At 33.7% G+C, this 21,632-nt stretch overlaps 1 long non-coding RNA gene across 3 annotated transcripts in view; it reads right to left on the reverse strand.

Moving 5' to 3' along the window:
- LOC146403338 (uncharacterized) overlaps positions 1 to 21,632 on the reverse strand; it is a 497,194-nt gene that overhangs the window by 337,277 nt on the left and 138,285 nt on the right. For all 3 annotated transcript variants that reach the window (XR_014803645.1, XR_014803646.1, XR_014803647.1), the window contains exon 2: positions 12,054 to 12,090. This is a non-coding gene — a long non-coding RNA (uncharacterized LOC146403338). The remainder of the gene's footprint in view (positions 1 to 12,053; positions 12,091 to 21,632) is intronic.

Raw genomic sequence — 21,632 nt, forward strand, 5'->3', positions numbered from 1 at the left:
ATTTTAAAAGGGATGTGTGTACATCTGCTTTTCTTTTTTTTGTCTTTTTGCCTTTTCTAGGGCCACACCCGCAGCATATGGATGTTCAAGCTAGGGGTCTAATCGGAGCTATAGCCACAGGCCTATGCCAGAGCCATAGCAATGCCAGATCTGAGCCGCGTCTGCGACCTACAACCATAGCTCAGGGCACCGCCGGATCCTTAACCCACTGAGCAAGGCCAGGGATCGAGCCTGCAACCTCATGGCTACTAGTTGGATTCGTTAACCACTGAGCTACCACGGGAACTCTACATCTGCTTTTCTTAATGAAAAGTTCAGATAATTTATATTTCATAACTATCAAAATATATCTGGGAGAAGAACTTCTGGAATTGTGGAATAATGACATCCTCAAATATGGTGCCCAACAATAACAAGAACACTAATTTTAAAAAAATGTAAATATAAACATTTTTTAAATTCTGGAAATTAACCAAAGACTTGCAAAAATCCAAGTGGTTTTTATTCAAAAGAGTAAAAACAGCTCTATCTCCTATCTCAGTAATAATGAGCTTTATCACATTTTAACCTACCCTATTCTTATTCCTCTGGTCATCATAGAAGCTGTAAAAACCAGTAGCCTACTGACCACTAAAAGTGGCAGAAAGGGTTTGAAGCTCCACAATGTTTCATTACCAGGGAACTGTCACTCTATTTGACCTATTTAGAATTTCCCTGGAAAATCTCCATTTACAGGGCAAGTCTTTTTTTTTTTTTTTTTTTTTTTTTTGTCTTTTTGCCATTTCTTGGGCCGCTCCCGCGGCATATGGAGGTTCCCAGGCTAGGGGTCGAATCGGAGCTGCAGCTGCCAGCCTACGCCAGAGCCACAGCAACTTGGGATCCGAGCCGCATCTGCAACCTACACCACAGCTCACGGCAAAGCCGGATCCTTAACCCACTGAGCAACGGCAGGGACTGAACCCGCAACCTCATGGTTCCTAGTCGGATTCGTTAACCACCGCACAATGATGGGAACTCCTGGGCAAGTCTTTATTTGATCTGATTCAAAGATCACTCAGTAAGAAAAATCCTGCCCCCAGGCTGTTTGTTGACAATAATCAGTAGCAATTGTATAACATAGCAGTTCCCTGTAACAGTAACAGCAATTGGGACTAATCAGAATCTGGCCAAAAAAAACATTAAAAAGGAAATCTTGGAATGAGTTATCAGTAGTGGATTTAGAAATGCTTTAGTGTATTCCTGGAATCTATAAAGCTACCCACATGTTTAGAGCTGAACGCATGCTTAGGAAACACCCAAAATGTATTACTTTCTCATCTCTGGCTAATCCTGAGAATCCACACAAGTGTGAAATGAAGGCTTTTAAATAGAGTTGTAAACTAACTGCCAGATCACTGAACACATGCTCTGACACACATATAGAGAGAATGGAAGACATTATTTTAAGGCATTTAATGAAATATTTATTCACTCTTTAGCTGACTACTAAGATAACTATGTATAGAATTCAGTGGCTACACATTGCAAAGAACAAAGACTTTGCAGACATAATTCAGTAAAGTCATTTGATAAATAGGAACGACCCAAACAAAAAAAATAAACAGCAATAACAACAATCCCTAAGTAGCAGGAAGGGGGTCTATTTACCAGAGAGGCCACATAATATCATTAAAAATGCAATTTTTAATAAAAAAATTGAGAGCTCAGACACAGGAAAGTATAAACATATACAGTATATGCATATGCATATACACAAAAAGCAGTTCATAGAAACTATCTCTGAAGAAGTCAAGATACTGTACTTATTAGGCAAATATTTTAGAATTAGCTATTATAATATTTTCAAAGATATAAAGGTAACCATGTTTACAAATTTCAAGGAAAATATGAGAATGCTACCTTAACGAATAGAAAATGCCAATACAGTAGTAGAAATTATTTAAAAGAAAGAGAGAGAGAACCAAAGAGAAACTCTGGAGTTGAGAATTCAGTAAAATAAATGAAAAATTCACCAGAGGGTTTCAAGAGATTTGAGCGAGTGGAAGAAAGAAATCTGTGATCTTGAATGTATGTAAATTGGGATTATTCAGTCTGAGGGATAGGAAATAAAAAGAATGAAGAAGATTGAATAGAGCCTTAAAAACCTTGGAGCATCAACAAGCATACCAATGTATACATGCATGATAGGAGTGCCATAACTAGAATATAGAGAAAGAGCAGATACAATATTTGAAGAAACAAGACTTGGGTACTTCCTAAATTTGATTAAAAAAAAGTTTGTTACATATTCAAGAGGTACAATGAGCTCTAAGTAGAATAGACAAAGAAATCCACACCTAGAGAGGAAAGTTTCTTGCAAAAGAATAATATTAGGTTTAGAAGAGACTGAAATGATACTAGAGAAAATGCATTCAAGTACTGGTACTATGGGAAAGTCAAGGGCAGCTGGTGGAAGGCAGCAGAGACATCTGAACATTATAGCAGCAAACAATGAATGATCTTCTAGGGAAGAAATTAAGTGATTCAACTAAGAAATTAAGTGATTCAATAATAAAGTATATATATTGACAATTGCTTAGATCCAATGGAAAGGGAAAAATTGAATATTCAGAAATCTGTGAGGCAGGCAGATGAATGATGTGGGACTTTTCTTAATAGGCAGGGCCTTACATATAAGTTTGAGGCAATTTAGGATATCATTGTGTAAGTATGTGTGTAGTAGAAATGAAAAGGACAATGTGTCGGAATTAGGTATCAAGAAAAAGGAAAAAAGGTCATATTTTCATCCCTGAAATAACCAAACTAGAGAAACAACCAAAAAAGATAATGATGATATACTGAGAACTCAATGAAATAATCTTAATTGTAATATTTGGCCCTGATACTACAAACTCAGTATGTTTCAGTCTATTGGTCAGAGTCAAGGGTTCTCAAATTTGGAAATCTGGACTCTAAAACCCAGGGAATGAGACATAGGAAAATAAAGATAATTAAAATGTTCTGAATTCTGTGTATACACCAATACTAGATTTTTTTCTACATTGTCTTTAATTCAATGCTAGTTACTTTATTTTCATTGTGACTTGAAACTCACTGATGATTCAAAACCATGCCAATAAGTCATTCACTCTATTTATGATATCTAATAATTGTATGATGCTTTGCACCTTAGAAACATATATTCAAGTATACAATTTAAATTATTCTTTATTTTTAAGACATGAAATCTTAATATAATAATAAGAATAGAATTATCTTTCCTAGTACACTTAATTTATCACTATTTATAGCTTGTTTCTTATACTTTGAGAAATTAAAAAAATAAAGGGTGATTAACTTTAATCTGGATAACTCATAACTTAAATACAAATCTGAAGTATATTTAACTTTTATAGTATCTAAATAAAATAGCAATCAGATATTTTGTTGGGAGATTAAAACAGTTTATATAAGCCTAGTTTTCTGGGCTTCAATTTTTTCATCTGTGATAAGAGGAATGAGGACCAGCTTCAATAGTTTTCAACTTGAGAGAGATCTGCTGCATAGGACCATCTGAACATAGGGAGAACCTTTGTCTGTTGTGTTGTTTGTTGTCTTCTCTATGACTTGTTGGATGCTGTTGACATTTAATAGGAGAACCTGAACTACTAAATATCTGTTATGTTCAAGGATTCTACCCTATGAATAATGATTCCATATTTGCTGTCATTTTCTTTTAGCTTTATAACGCCTTAGTTTACTAACCCATGAGAAAGGAAACATAACGATGTGCTAGACAAAATGCCAAGAACAATATTAAGAAACATTGGACTTGAGCATCTTTGAAGTGCTTTTGAATTTTACTATTCATAGATCTGTGAATGTCATACATTATCTTATATTTTTAAATGGTTGCTACCTTTTTAATCCATTTTCCCTAATATCTCCTGCTCAGCAAAATTACCCAGAGTACAAGGTCTGTATCTTAGAGATTTGTGTCTTTACCAGTGTTTTGTAATCAGTGACTGATTATGAGATTTTTGAGCTACTCTATTAAAATTGACTCATTAATTGATTATTTACCATATATTTCTACCATAATAAAATATTTCATTCCAAAATTTCATACTTTCCTCCCCAATTCTATGATCTTATTCAAAAAGAAATTATACTTACTATATAACATTTTGTAAAAATAAAAAAATTAGCTCATATTTCCTCTTGCTTTTACTAGGATTAGCTATTTTTTTATTTTCCTTTTTATAATTTCTGAGATAAAAAGCATATTCTAAGAACGCAACCTTTGAGATAATGAACACTGAATTTAAACTTGAAAATTGTTTAGACCTTGAATATCTATCTCAATAGTTCATAATTTCACAAAAAAAAAATAATCCTTTCGGAATTCACTTGTGGTGAGTGGGTTAAGGATCCCACACTGCAGTGGCTTGGGTCTCTACTATGGTACAGCTTCAGTCCCTGGCCTGGGAACTTCCACATGCCATGTTTGCAGCCAAAGGAAAAAAAAGTCCTTTAGAGCTGATTTTTTTTTTCCTTTTCCTCTCAGTATAAAGATGAATATTTGGGGGAATCAATTTAGGATTTTTTAAAATACTTACATGAGAATGAAAAAATTAATTTTCTCATTATGATAAAAATCCCCCTAGCATCTATTTGTACTCACATTACTCAAGAGCAACTAGTTATAAACCTGAAACTTGATAGGACAGGAGCTCTTACTGTGGAAGGAAAAGATCAAGATAAATTTATTAAAATGATTCAAGGTTTTTGGAAATTATAATTACATATGGATTTTTGCTCAATTTCTCTAGTGATTTGCACTGCAGATTAGTAGACTGAATCCAGAAATAAAGTTAGAAATTCTCAGTTCTAATTTTCACGCTTGCTTCAATTTCTTTTAGCTTTACTTTTTCAATCTCTGGTCCTTATAACAAGGGAGAAAAAAAGGAGTAATCAGTTTGGTACTTTGCACTATTGTAAAATGTAAATAGCTGTTCTATTGATATCTTTCTAAGAATTGATATGTGTATGAACTTTACTGATATTTATTTATTTATTTATTTATTTATTACTTGCTTTCTTGCTTTTTAGGGCCTCTCCCAGGGCATATGGAAGTTCCCAGGCTAGGGGTCGAATCAGAGCTACAGCTGCCAGCCTAAGCCACAGCCACAACAACTCTGCAAGATCCTGTTGCCTCTGAAACCTACACCAGAGCTCACAGCAACGCTGGATCTTAACCCACTGAGTGAAGCCAGGGGTTGAACCCACGATCTCATGATTAATAGTCAGATTCGTTTCTGCTGAGCCACTCTGGGAACTCCATTTACTGATCTTTAATTAGAATTTTTAATTAAAGTACATTAAGGAAATCAGCTGGATTCATAGAAAAGGATTACTTTCAATTCATATACCCTATTCCATGCTAACTGCATGGTAGCCTGGGAATAAAATCTTCAATCTATTTTTCCATAAAATTGATTACAATGCTTTCTGGGTCTGATCTAATTTAAGTCCTCTTTGGCATAATTTACTTGACTATTATTAGTTTTTGGAAGAAGGAAGTTTTTGCTACTAAAATTTTTAAATCTTTCCTTGGTAACAAATTAAAATCAATTCCTTTAAATATTACCTATCTGGTGACACAACACTAGAATTTAGCCTTTTTGTGACTCAATGGAAGTTTCTGGGTTTACCTATTTTTCAATTTTACTATTAGTGTAGTTAATTTAGTAACTATAGACAAACATATGATTGTGAATAAATTTTTCTCTACCATCTCATTTATACAATAAAATTAGTTTAGTTTTATAAACTTGAGAGTACTTCCTTAGTTTTGGCTCTCAATACATATTAAGGTTTTAGCTCAAATGAAAACACATTGACATCAGTGACATAACATCTCTATTTCCCCTTCCAAGATAACAGCAAAATTTACCACATTGAGTTCTTAATATAGCTGCCTGAATTGCATCTAATCTACTTTCGACATTATTCTCACTGACCCATATGTCTGGCAACCAAAACCAATTACAAGCCTTATTAAAGCTTGATACAATAGGAATGCTATTTTATTAGTACCTTATTTTGTGCCCATGCTACTTTAGATTTACGTTTGTTCACTACGGACCATATGATGCCCTATCAAGGGGAAAAATGAAACAGGAAGAAAACTCACTGAATCTACTAAAAAAATAAAACAAGAGCGCAATTTGCCACACAGCATGCTCTCTGATATGCACAAACAAGAACTTGTCATAACCATCTGTAGCTCTGTTTACACGAAGATACACACAGGCCAAAAACCAGAGGAAGTCTGTCTGAATTAATAAATGTGTGGAAGAAGTGCTTACAAGAAATATATCTTTAACAGATACAGACAAGTCTGTTTTCAAGCACAAGGGAACTTGGAATCAACAAAAGTTCACTATCTGCCCAAGTTTGTTTTTATTTTTCAGAAACATGCCTCAACATCAAGAAAATATGCTGGTATCAGGAGAGGTAATTAAAAGGTGGTACATGTTATTTGCATATATGTACATTTCTGGCATTTTGATCTGTTACTGTTTTCATAGAGATCATATGTGAATAATAACATTAATTGAAATTCAGTGTGAAAGAAATGTGGCTGCTTCCAACACTAATCCTTTTAGTCCTCAAAACTATACACGTATCATTATATTTCTTCATTTTACAGATGGGGAGACTGAGGTATGTATCAAAGGTCACATATTTGGCACACATGGGCAGAGGTGCTATTAAAATCTAGATAAACAATTAATACTGTACCTCCTGAAAGCTTAGCAATGAATTACAGAAGAATGATGACATCATGTTAAGAAGCTTTTAAGAACTAACTGCATCCTGTTAATCAGACATTTATTGAGTGACAGGCAGTGGTTATTTGTAGCTGACAGAATGTTGATTCTGCCTAGGGCATATTAGGAGTCTTTTTTTGGCTTTTTAGGGCCACACTTGCAGTACATGGAAATTCCCAGGCTAGGGGTCGAATCAGAGCTATATATGGCTGCTGGACTAGCTATAGCCACAGCAACGAGGGATCCAAGCTGCACCTGCGACCTACACCGTAGTCTACAGCAATGCACAACCCAGATCCACTGATCGAGGCCAAGGATCAAACCTGCATCCTCATGGATACTAGTCAGATTTATTTCCACTGCACCAAAATGGGAATTCCCATAATAGGAGTCTTTTAACGCCAAATGATTTTAAGACATAGATGCCTAAAATACTAGATGCATAGGATCTAGTCCTGCTAGTACTGAATCATAAAATTCGTTGATATTTTAATTAGTTTTCTAGAATGATTAAAATTCAAAATGTACATCATGACCTGCAAGGACATAAATAAATCTATCTGTATCCCCAGCCACGTCTCCTGCTCTTCCACACTTTGTTCATTCCTTTATAGTCACACTGTCCCGTACACCTCGCCTAATGGTCTGGAATGCTTTCACCACAAATGTTTGCATGCTTCTCTAACACCTCCTTCAGGACTCTGCTCAAATGACACCTTCCCTTTGAGACCTTCTCTGGCCATCCAATCTAAAAATGCAGTTTCCCCCATGACACTTACATATCTTCCAAGCTTTACTTTACTTCTTACCATCTATTATAATTTAACAAAATATATACATATTTACGTATACATATATGTATGTATAGTATATACATATGTTTGTTTTTATTGTCTACATCTCCCACTAAAATGTAATCTTCGTGGAGGTAGAGAATTTTCTTTGTGTCCCGCTTTATAATAGTACCTGACATATAGGAGATGTCCAATACTTACTGAGTGAATAAGTGAGTGGGTGAATGAATGAAAATAAAGGCTTCATTTAATCTCTTATCCTGAGTTACGCATAGTAATTTCTGACAAGTCTCTGCCTACTTTCTTTCATTCCCAGTTCTCTGCTGCCTGAAAAGTCTCTCTCACTCATAAATGACACTAGATATCACACACATACAGCCAGTGTTCAGCTCTCTGGAACTCTCCCTTTTGTGTTAGTCTCTCTGATCCTGCTGGGAGTGTCAATTCCTTTTATAATTCAACTTTAAATGATTCCCTCACCTCTACACAAAGTCCAGTCCATTATCTAAGGATATATGCATTATAAAAGATTATTTCTCAAACTCCTCCTTCTCCCAGCTAACAAATTCTTTCTATGGCACATCCCAATAAAATTATTTTTCCTCTGAAATGCTTGCAGATTTACAGAGGCTCATCCCTTAGTATATCATGAGTGTTGTTAAAAAAAATGACCAAGTCCTATTTCAAGGTACCTTCCTTTCAGATGAGGTTTTTCCACGTTCCTACAAACTAATTTTATTTTTGAACTATTCTCCATTTAGTCACTTTTGGCAATCCCTCATAAGCATAAATTGATCTTATTAATATATAGGATTACACTTGAATCAACTCACCACAGAATTCACACTTTACAAAGATCTTCATCCTCAAGCTTGTACTTGAATGTGTCCTAGAGTGAGTAGTGCCTATTATTCAAAGATAAGCTAAAAATCTTATAAATTTTGGTATAGTTTTATAAAAGCAAGAAACCAGGAGTTCCCATTATGGCTCAGAGGTTAAAAACCGAACATAATCTCTGTGAGGATGCAGGTTCGATACCTGATCTTGCTCAGTGGGTTAGGATCCAACACTGCTGGAAGCTGCAGTATAGGTCGCAGAAGCAGGTCGGATCCAGCATTGCTGTGGCTGTAGCCTAGGCCTGCAGCTGCAGCTCCGATTTGACCCCAAGCCAGAAACTTCCATTTGCAGCAGGCATGGCTATAAAAATAGGAAAAAAAAAGTAAATGCAAGATATCATTTATAAAATTTTTTTCTAGTGGCTGGGATTTATATTTTTGTGCATTTCAATTTTGACAATTTTAGACACATGTTTAACTGAAGTATTATAAGTGTTCATGCTTGTGACAGGGATTTCTTTTAAGTACTTTCATCAAAATTAAATCTGAAGCACTTTTTAAGAAAAGCATAATAGAAAGTAGGACATTTTGCTCATGCTTGATTGGTTAACACAAGTGCAGAGAAACATCATAGGATACCCTTACCCCTACAACCCTGTTGAGCATTTCCCTCATTCTGTTTATATGAAAATCTTCCCAAAAATGCTTAAAGAGAAGCTGTCTTTATTAATTACATAGAAAAATCATTTCTTTTCTCTCACTATTGCTTTAAATATAACAATGACACATATAGGCATATTCTCACAACTTTTTGAGGATGCCATATTGGAAAACACACACACACACACACACACACACACACAAAACTCATATCAAGGATGACAGCCATTAAGGTCACTTTAAAAATATTGGTGGTGTGTCTAGGTTAGGAAATTACCACCATTATTTTCTTTCAGACCCCATCCTCCAAATCTGAGAAACATTTTCTATTAAGCAATGTGGCTCCTTCTCAGCTGGAAACTCTTTAACAATAAAGTAACTAAGACGATATTTTAACAACTACAGACAAATAGCATTAGTTAATGTTAGTTATAAAAGTCGTTCACAATTTCCTTTAAATCTTAGCTAACCTCCTAAAATCAACAATGGTTTTATGTTGGGAGCTATTTATCATGATCGACACTGTTTCCTCTGACGTGGATCACTCTAATGATGCAAATGTCTCTACTAAAACTCTGTAGAAAGACTTTCCTCAAAGATACCATTCCTCAAGTATGGTTGCATCTATTTTTCCTATCTATTATTTTTCTCACACAATCCAGAAGTGACACCATCAGGCCCCTACTGATTTAATCTCTGTTAGTTTTGCAGCCCTTATGGCAAAGAATTCACAGTATGAGAAGATTTCAGGATAAGACAGATCTTGGCTTAAATGTTGGTCCCGATAAATTATGCTGAGCAAATAACTTACCCCAGAACTATGATTTTCCCATCATTTCATCTTTCTAATAAGTAATGAATAAAGATAATGTATACCCATGTGGCATATGGGAAGTAGTCAATAAATACTACCATTATTTATTGATTTCATTAACAAGTTCACTTTCATTATCACCTCGGTAATGGTTAAGGCATAAATGATCATAAAATGTATCAAGAGTATAACTCTTACCTTTATATCTGAATAATATTATTTATCAAGAAAATAAATCTTACCTTTATGATTGAATATTGCTTGACACTGTCTAGAGATAATACCAATTGACATTAACGTCATATTTAGAATAAATACCAAAATAGTGCTTACATCTGAAGTCAGTTTGCCCCAGAAACACAAATCTCTGAGGACGAGATTTTGTGGCAGGTCAATTATTGGGAACTTTTCTCTGGGGCGCTACCCATAATGGTGTGGGAAGACGCACTGGTAGAGAAAAAAGGTAAACTGTGATGCATTTCTAAGACATGGTTTTAACAGAGGCCTTGGCTGATCCCACGAGGAACTGTGGATCAGGGATGGAACTTTCAGAAATGTTCTCAGTCATGAAAAGGCAGCCAGGCATCTTAGCCTAATATGGATCAGTCGCTGGGTGTGAGCTATTCTTAGGGAGAGAACATGATTTCAGATCAGGTTAATTTTTGGAGAGGGACTCATCCATGAGTATCAGCAGTCAACACACCTGGTAGCTGAAGGAATGAGTGCCTGGGTTCTGAAAGGGGATGTAAGTGTTCTGCCAGACCATCTACGGCATATGCCCAATTGATGCATTTCATAGATTCATTTTTTCTTCATATAGAGCATAAGTTTGCAAATGTTTTATTGAACCAAGTAAGAATTTTAAAAGACAAACATGTACTAAATGCACTATTTTAAAATAACTACAAAAAAAGAAAAGCATTTTAACATAAAAGGTGTAGGATAAAATCAAGAAGAATGCATAATTTTTAAATTGAAACTTACTATACATGTGTATATAGATAATATAGATATCATCCATATCATTTATCTAATGTATCTATATTTCTCATGTTCTTTCATAAATATAATTGAGAAGAATTTTTTTAAAAAAACTATTAGCTTCAATATTAGTATCCTTCCATTAATCCTCAGCAAAGAGTAGGATAGTTTTTTCAAAAGGACTCAATAGTGTCCTACAATAATGATAAGGCTTATAATTCCTCCTTAAACCTTTTGCAAATATGCAAAAAGTCAATCAAGTCAGAGTTCTACACATACAGCTTTTGAAAAGAAACCTTAATAATTTCAGTTAATACACAGATTTTATCAGCAATAGTACATTGTTTATGACAAAAAAATCCTGACATCTGCAATTCACGTCTAATAGATGTATTTGAACTTTATTTAAACTTCTTAATTTTGTTCACTTGTGACCACTTAAACATAGTGTTATTTTCCATGAAATTAATATGTATATATTTTATATCAACACTTAAATCTCCATCTATGGCCTTTTTCAAAAAAATAGATGGATTTCAGATGTGTGACTGCTTACGAGTCTATAGACTCAAAGGGGTCATTGCTTATCTTGTCCTGCACATTGCTGAACAAATGTAAATATGCACTTCCTTCGAAGTCAGTGGAGTCTTTGGCTCTTGGATATTCTTTTTACAAATATATCAAGAATATCTTTGTAGACTACCTCCATAAATCATATTTTATAGTGTTTTGCAAAACCAGTAATTGATTTTGCCTAGCTAGGGAAAATGCAATCTAAGTATAAGCAGATAAAGTCTTTCATTTTTATTAGAGAGAATTAGCATCCTATTTTTTATATGTGAAGAACCAGTCTACTTCATCACAATTTGAAGTTTGCATTATTCCAGGCAATCATCTTGGTATTGTGTATGTTATTAATTTAAAAACTATCTTGTAATGCAAATATTGTTTCTATCTCAACAATTAAAAAATTGAGAATAGGACAGGTTAAATTCTGTGTTCTGAGTAAATAATTATACCAACCTAACTTAGGTAAATCTAAGTTTGTCTGGGGTCTAATGGTCTTGACTTACCCTAACAAATTATAATTAGAAGGAAACAATAAGATAACAAGATACAGATTAAAAAATAACATTCTCATGAATTAACTTACATGATTCTTGCATGTTCTGGACTCCTGGTCTGTGAACCTGAGAAAAAAGTATGTATTCACTCTTTTCAGTAATTGTGTAGTCCTTGTAATATCTCATATCAGTATGTTTACTTTTTATCTAAGTCCACATATATAATAGACATACATACACACAGGCCACAATACATATGTTGAAGGGGGCCATGTATCTTAATGAATGCAAATAAAAGGTTTGGATTTTTAAAATCTGATTTTAAAAATCATATTTTAAGAGTGATTTGTATAAGCTGAGCAAATTATCTAACATTTATAAATCTCAATTTCAGATCTTTGAAATGAAGATAATCATGTCAAGATCGTTCCAAGAAATATAAATAATACTCCTAACAATTTTTGTTTAGTAATCAATAAACTGTAGCCGTTAGCAAAATTATATACTGAAAAAACATTTATAATTTGAAGAGATTTAAATAGCTTCACTTTATGTCTCATTCTATTTAGTAGAAATGAAATTTAAGTTGTAAAAAGAAAAAAGTAAATGACAAAGTCTTGTAAGAAACACAATTCTCTCATTTTGCATGTCTTTATATAGAAATACAGTCATTTTTATAGCTATAATGAAGTTACATATTTTGGAAACAATTTTGATTAACTATTTTCTCCAATTGCCAAATCACATTTATAAAATTGCAGAAGGTGCCTCAACTTGATTAGAAAAATGTTAGAGAACTATTTAAAATACAACATTAGATTCATCACATTAGTACATCATAAGCTGCATCATAAATTATATTTAAGAACAAGATTCAACTTGCCAATCTTAAAAACATTTTCCTGTAAAACTCCTTACTAGAAAATATATATTCTTTATATTTTAGAGTTTTTTCTTAATTTTATTTTTAAAGAAAATGTTATTTTTTTCTAAACTTCAACAGAACACTAAATTATTCCTACCAAAACTCAGAGAGGCAATGATAATGCTGTTGAGATATTGAATAGGACCCTCTGTAATCAGTTCAATTATTTTTCAATTGCTTTTCCTCTTTGCTTTGCTTAATGCTCCACTGTACATAAATTAAACATTCATTGAGCAGATGTTATGTTCTAGGAAACAGGAAAACTATATACAAATAGAGTAGAGAAATAGACATGTGATGATGACATCAGTATAATGTCTAAAACATAATAATTCCTAAAAATTGTACAGGATAAAGTAGTTAAACTCAGTCTTAAAGTCTAAAACTCAGTCTGAATAAGACACAAATTGAAATCAGAAAAAAAAAGCAAATCATAGAAACTACGGCTGAAAATACATGGCATACTTACAGAATGACAACAATTTGGGGATGGCTAGGAAAGAAATAGAATGTATTTTCCTTGAGCTAAAAACTTTTGTGATTCAGGGATCCTGTTGGCATAGGGTCCTCCCAAGAACCTGGGAGATACCACAACATATTCATGTGGTGCTCATTTTTAAAACTTTACAAATTGATATACTTTAAATATAACCAGTTAAGACCACCATCTCACCGTCTCTCTTGACTATGCCTTCTCCTCTGACATTTTTTCTCATGCCAGGTGGCATTGGAGGGGACTTTATGTTATCTGACTAATGGGAACCAGAGTGAGATTTTATGCTGTTTGGTCATAGTGGGACATGTTTATGTGATTTAAAATCACTTATTGCTAGTCTTCTTGGTGTGGGAATAGCTTCTAAAGGTCTTTACTGTCCAATGTATAGACACACCCTGAGTTATACTGTGAAGATAAGACATTGGTTATCTTCTGGATTTTGTGATGCTTCTCTTATTTGGAAAATTTTTTAAAACTTAAAAAATTGTATGTTGTTTAAATATACACACTAAGTAAATATGCACTTTTTAATTTTTTTATTTTTTGGTCCTTTTGCCATTTGTAGGGCCACTTCTGTGGCATACAGAGGTTCCCAGTCTAGAGGTCCAATCAGAGCTGTAACCGCCGGCCTACACCAGAGCCACAGCAACTCGGGATCTGAGCCGCATCTGCAACCTACACCACAGCTCACAGCAACGCTGGATCCTTAACCCACTGAGCAAAGCCAGGGATCAAACCCGCAACCTCATGGTTCTTAGGCAGATTCGTTAACCACTGAGCCAAGACAGTAATTACAATATACACTTTAATGCCTACTGGAAATCTTGTATTCTTTTCTCAAAGAGCTTCTCCCTTCCTTCATCCCTTAACTGTTTAAGCTTCAGGCACCACAAAATGTGTCTTTTCCTACCACTGGTTTCACAGAGTATGAGATATGAAAGAACATGGGAATGAAGTGAGGAGAAAGAGAGGTATAGAAGGAAGACAACACTTCCATAAAAAGGGGGGAAGAAAAAGAGCTGTTCCTATTTACAGTCTAGGAATGGTTGTAGCTTAAGTAAAGAATGAGATATTTTCTATTTCACCTTCCCTACCTTGTGGTATTTTTTCTTGATATGAACAAATGCTAGAAATATGCTAAAGTATGTATTATGCATTATATGCTATGACCAATATATACTTTCTTAAAAAATTGTGTATTTGGTGAGTAGAAGCTGTGAATACCACCATTTTTAATCAAAATTTCAGGAGTTAATTTAAAAACATTATCAGGCTGAACATATTGTTAAGAAGGCATAACATGGTTTACCTTTTAAAGCTGCATTAATACTTCCAAGACCCAAGAGTAGTTTACTTTTTTCTAAGCTGGAAAGTGATAATTTACTAAATATACATCAATAACAAATAAGCTTAAATTAAATGTCTTAGTTAGTTTTGTGCATATACAAGGTAATAGCCTCAAATATCAACTCCATAATTTGAAAAACAAATCCTGGGTTTTGTTATCAGTTGCTAGCATCTCTTTCATGAATTTTAAAATTTTAATATAGTTTAAATAATTTTAAATAACTGTGATGTGTGTGTGTGTGTGGGGGGGGTGACTTCTGTCTTTAAAAATAAGGAAGCATTTCAGCATGGCACCTAAAGGATGTCAGCTTCAAAGGAGTGTTTTGTTTAATAAAACTCCAACATGCACTTCCATGCTTCAAGAGCACTCTGTAAGTGCAACTTATTGTTACTCTTGCTTTCTTCTTGGCAAATTACCTTCACTGTTTTGCTCCATCCCTTCTTGGAGTAGAATATCTGACTTATTCTGAATATACTTCTCTTGGACTCAATAACTAACATAGCTCAAATTAATACCTTCACTCTTCTTTTCAACTCTTATTTTCATTTTGTTTCTCTAAATAAATGGTCTCTCAAATTCTCAAAACCAGCTCAACCTGGCCCTGACCTGGCAAACCCACTTTCATGGGAACGTACCCAAAAAAGGACCAGTTTTCCAGAGTTCCTGAAGGATTTTCCCTAAATATTGTTAAAGAAATCAGAAAGATTTCACACTATGAATATCATCAGGGTTAAATTAATTCTATAATAAAAATATCATATTTTTAATTATTTTCTTTAAATCGGTGACTAATTCCTTTGCTGCTATGTGAGTTTTGCCTAAATGGCCTATCAATGAATATCTGTCTGATCAGTATACATAACCTGAAATCTCTCTTGGAAATGCACACTGGAGTGAGGGTTTTACTTATTCCTTTGTTCCTGTCTAACATATAAGCTGAGCACATCATTTTTATTGATAGGAAAATTTTTCCAAAATTTAATTATCTTCATAGATTATGTGCCTTGTCTCTAGGTTTTTACCAACTATAGGATACAGGCATATAAAGAAACACCTCAAATAAAAAAAATGTGACACATGTCATAAGAGTGTAGACATGCTAAATAAAAGCTTAGAGAATCAAATGTCTCCCTAAACTGGGGCTGCAGTGGAATCGAAGTGGTCTCTAGGAATGGATAACTTTTTTCAGAAAATTTGGGAAAGAAGACTCTAGATTTATGTAGCATGGAAAGTGCTGTATCACAGAAAGTTCTAAATTTGGAAGTGGTCATTTGGTGTGCTTAAACAGAGAGAAAGTATGGAGAGTAAAGACTGGAGATAGGTGACAAAAGGGGTTTGGAAGCTATTTAAATTACAAAGAGCCTCAAAGTTACATGAAAGTTTATCTCTTTTTTTTTTTTTTCTGAATGTAATAACAAGCCATTTAAAAAAGTAAAACACAAGAAGTACACAATGGTATGTGTGTTTGATTTGACAGTGTTCACAAATGACAATGAGAAGTATACATGAAGAAGGAAGAAACTGGAGCTACACAGACTAGTTCTGAGTCTATTTCTGTAGTCCAGGGAGATATAAAGTAAAGGGTCTGCCCTAAAGTAGTAACAATGGAAAAAGAAAAAAAAAAAAAAGAGAGAGAGAGAGAGAGAGAGAGAGAGAGAGAGAGAGAGAGAGAGAGAGAGAGATACACTGTTCTGATTGTTTAATCTGAATCTCTACTTTCTTAACCCCAAACTGCAGATATCAGATTAATATTTTTCCAAGCAGAACTTGAATCTTATCATAACCATGTAGAAAAGCATTCAATGATTTTTCCCTTACTTTTCAAGTTAAATTTGTCTTCACAAGACATCCTACCTTTTATAAAAATATACTATTTTTGACTTTTTTTTCTTTTTTTACACAATCAGAAATCTAGTCAAAGCAGTCCTCTTTCTGTACACTACAAATGTGTTCACATAAACCTCAGCAAGTTATTTGGCTTCAGTTGCCTCGGGTTTACACAGAAAATAATAGACCTATTTATAGGACTTTATGAAGATTAAATTTGATAAGCACTTGTTTAACACAGACTTGTTTTAGAAAGGATGAAATAAATTTATCTGTTTACATTATTATTTATATTCCACATTTCTGTGACTTCTCTCATGTTCTTCTCTGTATGTAGAGTTTATGTACCTGTCTCTGCCTATCAAAATCTGATCTTTCCTTCAAGGCCAGGATCAATCATTGGCTATACCTTCTCCCTCCATTCCTAATGAGCCTCTTGCCTTATGTTTTACCTGTTCCTGAGTTCTCGTGGCATTATGCTTTGTATTTAATTATATTTTCATTTGCCCTCATCCATCTGACTTTTTCTTGAAGCAGGAAGTCATGTTTTGCTTATAATGGAAGGCAGAATATTACGGATCGTAAATATATACATACAATTAATTTTAAAAGCCATGTGAGAAATTAGAATGCCGCCATTCACTTACATCATGAGGGTACTAATCAAATAGGATCCCAAAGAGGTTATTTATGAAATCTTGAAGTGGGTACTACTAAAACCTAAATGGTTTCATTATATTTTCTAGGTGACTATAGCAGAACTAAAAATTGCTCATTTTGAACTTGGGTTTCTTATATGCTGAGGTCATGTACAACCTGGGTTGTCAGGAATAAAAAGGTTTATTAATTATCAATTTTGATTTATTTTCTAGTAAATTGTGCATAGGATACCTTTTTATTTTTTTTGTAACCCTTGAAGAAAAGCACTCTGTTCTTTTGAAGGAGGAACGTGAAACTTCTGAATCTGTAGTTAAGGTTAGGGTAATGAGGTTGCATGACTGTGATGACAAGCAGCATAAGAGAAAGAATAAAGATCATGATGTGGCATAATTGACAGTGAAAATATTCTAGGTAAACAGAATAGTCAGAAACTCAGAAGTCAGAACAGTGAATCCCATTGCAGCTGGTTGACTCATTAAATGAAGACTTCTGCTGGAGAAGAGGATAGCATGGTTGAGGCAAACTATTTCATGGATAAAAATTAAAAGTATGAAGTGACTCTAACACCATGCTAGGACAAGGAAGTATCTCTGAAATAGAATCTCCTCAGGGTCTGTATTAGTTTCCTAGGGCTGTTCTAATAAAGTAACAGTACTTGGTGATTTAAAACAATAGAAATTTATTATCACACAGTTCTCTGGAGGCCAGAGGTCCAAACTGAAGGTCTCTATAGGGCTTTGCTCTCTCTAAGGCCAAGAGATCCTTCCTTTCTTCCTCTAGCTTTGGGTTGCCCCTTCTCATCGCTCCAATTTCTCCAGTGTGTCTGTCTTCACGTCATCTTGCTTCTTCATGTACTAGTCATGTTGAATTAAGAGCCTACCCTACTCCAGTATGACTTCATCTTATCTGATTACATCTGTCATGATCCTTTTTCCAAATAAGGTCACAACCTGAGGTATTAGTAGTTAAAACAATATATCTTTTAAGGATTACGTTTCAAGCCATGGAAGAGGGTTCACTCACATAATTCAAGAAACAAAGGAGTGCCTGCTTTTTTATTAAATATTTTGACTTCTTCTCTCAGATATCGTTCCTTAATAATTCCAGGAAACTCCTTCTCTATCAAGACCTCCTTGTGATGGGAGCCCATGGGTATTCCCTCATCTGGGTCTGCTGCAGGAAAAGTGAAATTTGAATCCCTTTGTTTGATGTAGAGATTGACCTCTCTAATTGCCTAAGAGTTTTTGTTTGTTTGTTTGTTTTTCCCAGAAAACTTGAATTCCCATGGAAGGAGATAAAATGTTATCAGGGTGTGTTGTCTTTGCTGGTTTGTTTGTTTTAATTTTAAGACTAGATGTCAGGAAATGGCTAAATCAACATGATGCAATGTATTACAAATTTAATAGCATTTAGGACCACTGAAATTCAAGAAGATTATCTAAGATATTTATGTTAATAATATAAACTCAAAACCATAATTTTTGACTAATAAAATTTTGGCAAGGGAATTTACAATTCTTTAATGCCTACCTTAAAATAGTTGTATCTTAGTAAATTGGCTAAGTGAACTACTGATTGCTAAATAACTGTGGCTTAGGAATTAAACAATTGTTTTTAAAATCTGAGGAGAAGAAATGATTATTGTAATTAATTCACATTCAATAGCACCCTGTTAATAAGGATACCTCAACTGTCTAATCAATATCATTTCATGACTTACATATTGACAGATAAATTCTAGAGGGTTGAAGTGAAGCCACTGGAGAAGCAACAATTGCAATCACTAGGAACATGATTTCAAGATGTAAATGCTAGAGTTTCTAATCTCAATAAGTAAATAAAGATATATGCACTGAAGCCATTATTTTTGACATTTTGTTTTGATTTGGCCTCTGATAGACCCTATTTTTCACCTTGCGAGCTAATGCAGCTTTCACCTGAGTCTATCAAGTTCTCCTTCAGAAAATTCCAATATAAAATAAAAAGCTACTGACTTTGTAGAAATATAACCTAGGGGGTGGAAGAGATGAACCAGAAAAAGCTACTGCTGTGAAATAAATTTGACTTGATTTTAAGAAAATGACATCATTATAAAACAGTAAAGGTTTAATTTTGGTGTATTATGTGTATAATAAAAATGTATTAGTATGAAAATATAGATCTACTATTCCTTTATTATTCCCCTCATCTCCCTAACTAAAATAGTTGATACACAGTGGAGACTCAAAAAAGTTTTGCTAGAATTGAATACCATTCAAAAGGACAGTTGCAACTCTGAGTATAACAAAAACTAGAAATTTGAGAACATATTTGTTTCTAATATCATTAAATAACATTAATTTCTGAGCTTTTCATTGACAGTTTACTTTCATATAAAAATACTGAAGGAAAGATTACTGGCAAGGTAAAAGAGTGGAAAATTTCTAAATTCTTTCACATAGAGCACTTTTTGATTATAATTAGCATCTAATGGATAATAAATACAAGTTTATAATACATTTTATCCAAATATATACTATAAAAAAGTTTATAAAAGCCCGTAGGGAAAGCATTAAGGTGAGTGAGGTGTAGAAGGGCAGAGAAGAACATGAGAAGGGCAGGTGAGGGAATTGAACAAACTTTTTGATCTAATGGATTTGTTCACTACCATGATTGTAATAACCATTTCTTGGATGTGGGCATTTGCCAAACTTACCAAAGTATACAGTTTATTATATGTTATTGTCAGTTATACCAGAATAAATATTTTTTTAAAAAAGTTGAGATCATTCCAAAATAGTTTTAGCTCTTAGGGAAAAACATAAAAAGTGACAGCGAATGAATTTGCTTTTGTTTCAATGAAGGAAACACAAATGCAAACAGGTGAATTATTGTCAGTTTTAAGAAGTTGTATGGGAGCAATGTGAACAACACAGTGTGGATCCCAAAGGAAGGAACAGATACTATTGCCTTGGAGAGAAAGGTAAGGAGTCCTTTACTTAGTTCGGGATCTTTTTTTTGTTTTACTTCTCTACCATTCAAACCCCAATAAAGGGAGGTTGAGGAAAGAAGACAGAAATAAAAGCCTCAGGATGTTTTAAATTTATTTCCATATTTTTGGAATCTAATGAGGCCAAGGAGGTTTGGTTTTTATAGTGACTGGGGAAGCCCTTTTGACATACAGTAGGTAGGAGTAGAGTTGCTGGATCCTGCAGTAAAAACAAACAAATAGAATATAAAAAAAAAAAATACAAAAACAAAGACCTAACAGACTATGATTCTATTGTCTGTCTCTCTGTCTGTCTATCTATCCATCTATCTACATCATCTATCTATTCATCATCTACCTGTCTATCTGTTATGTGATCATAGGTAAAGTGCTTTACTTCCTGTCTTTTAGATTTCTAATTTATAAACTTATATTACCTCAAAGGAATGCTGTGAAAATTAAATGAGATGATGTATAAATATGCTGACAAAATGCCACACACACTGTTCACTAAATTTCAGTTATTATTATCTATCCTGGAAAATTACGTTTAAGGGAAAAATATAAAAGGTAAAATGATATACAGTTCCCACAATGCAACCACCTCTGGCTTGACAGACAGTATGTCACTTAAGACTCTCAAATACTTGTAACTTAAAAAAAATGCGTGTTTTTTTTTTTTTATTTTTTAAGAACTCTGAGGGAAAATAACCAATTAGCATGCAAACAAAGTTATTTTACAAATCGGGATGAGTTAGGATTTTCCCATCCTCACAAATGTAATTTAAAATAAATCCTCTCTTTATTCAAATTTAATGGAATATGGAGAATAAATGTTTACTAGATAGTGTATGCTGTCCTATTTATGTGTGATTAATGGAAAAAGACTGTTTATCTGTAACATTATAAAGTTATCAAATACAATGATTTATAAAAATAAGGAAGATTTTTGATAACTTTTAAATGGCTTTTTTTTTAATCAAGAATCTATATAAAACCTAAGGCAAATGATTCAGATCAGGTAATAGTATTAAAAAGTCCCTAAGACAATGAACACCCTATATGAAAGTCAAAGCTCTTAATACCATTAACATAAGTTTAGGGGGGAAAAAACCCACAAATTCTGTTTTATTCTATGTCATTAGGTTAGTCTGTCTGCCAGGTGAAATTCAATAAAATCTAAATAATACAGCAAGGGGGTCAAGATTTCCTAGGAGTTTCCAGTGTTTAGAGATAGTAGTTGTGATCTTGAATTAGACAGTGTGTATCACCAGATGGCTTATGCAATTCTATTAATTAATATCTATAGCATGCCACAGGAATTGTGCCTGATAGGCACTGTATGAATTCAAGTTATGATGTTTATTTCAAAATGGCTAAAGGACATTGCAGAATAAAGAATCATGTGTACTTTGAAAATGGCACAAAAGGCTTGGAAGAACAT

The sequence above is a fragment of the Sus scrofa genome, chromosome 5 (genome assembly GCF_054392235.1).
Source record: "Sus scrofa isolate SSC_HxYL_T2T_F1_AM1 chromosome 5, Sscrofa_HxYL_maternal_Yorkshire_Landrace_v2.0, whole genome shotgun sequence".
Lineage (NCBI taxonomy): Eukaryota > Metazoa > Chordata > Mammalia > Artiodactyla > Suidae > Sus > Sus scrofa.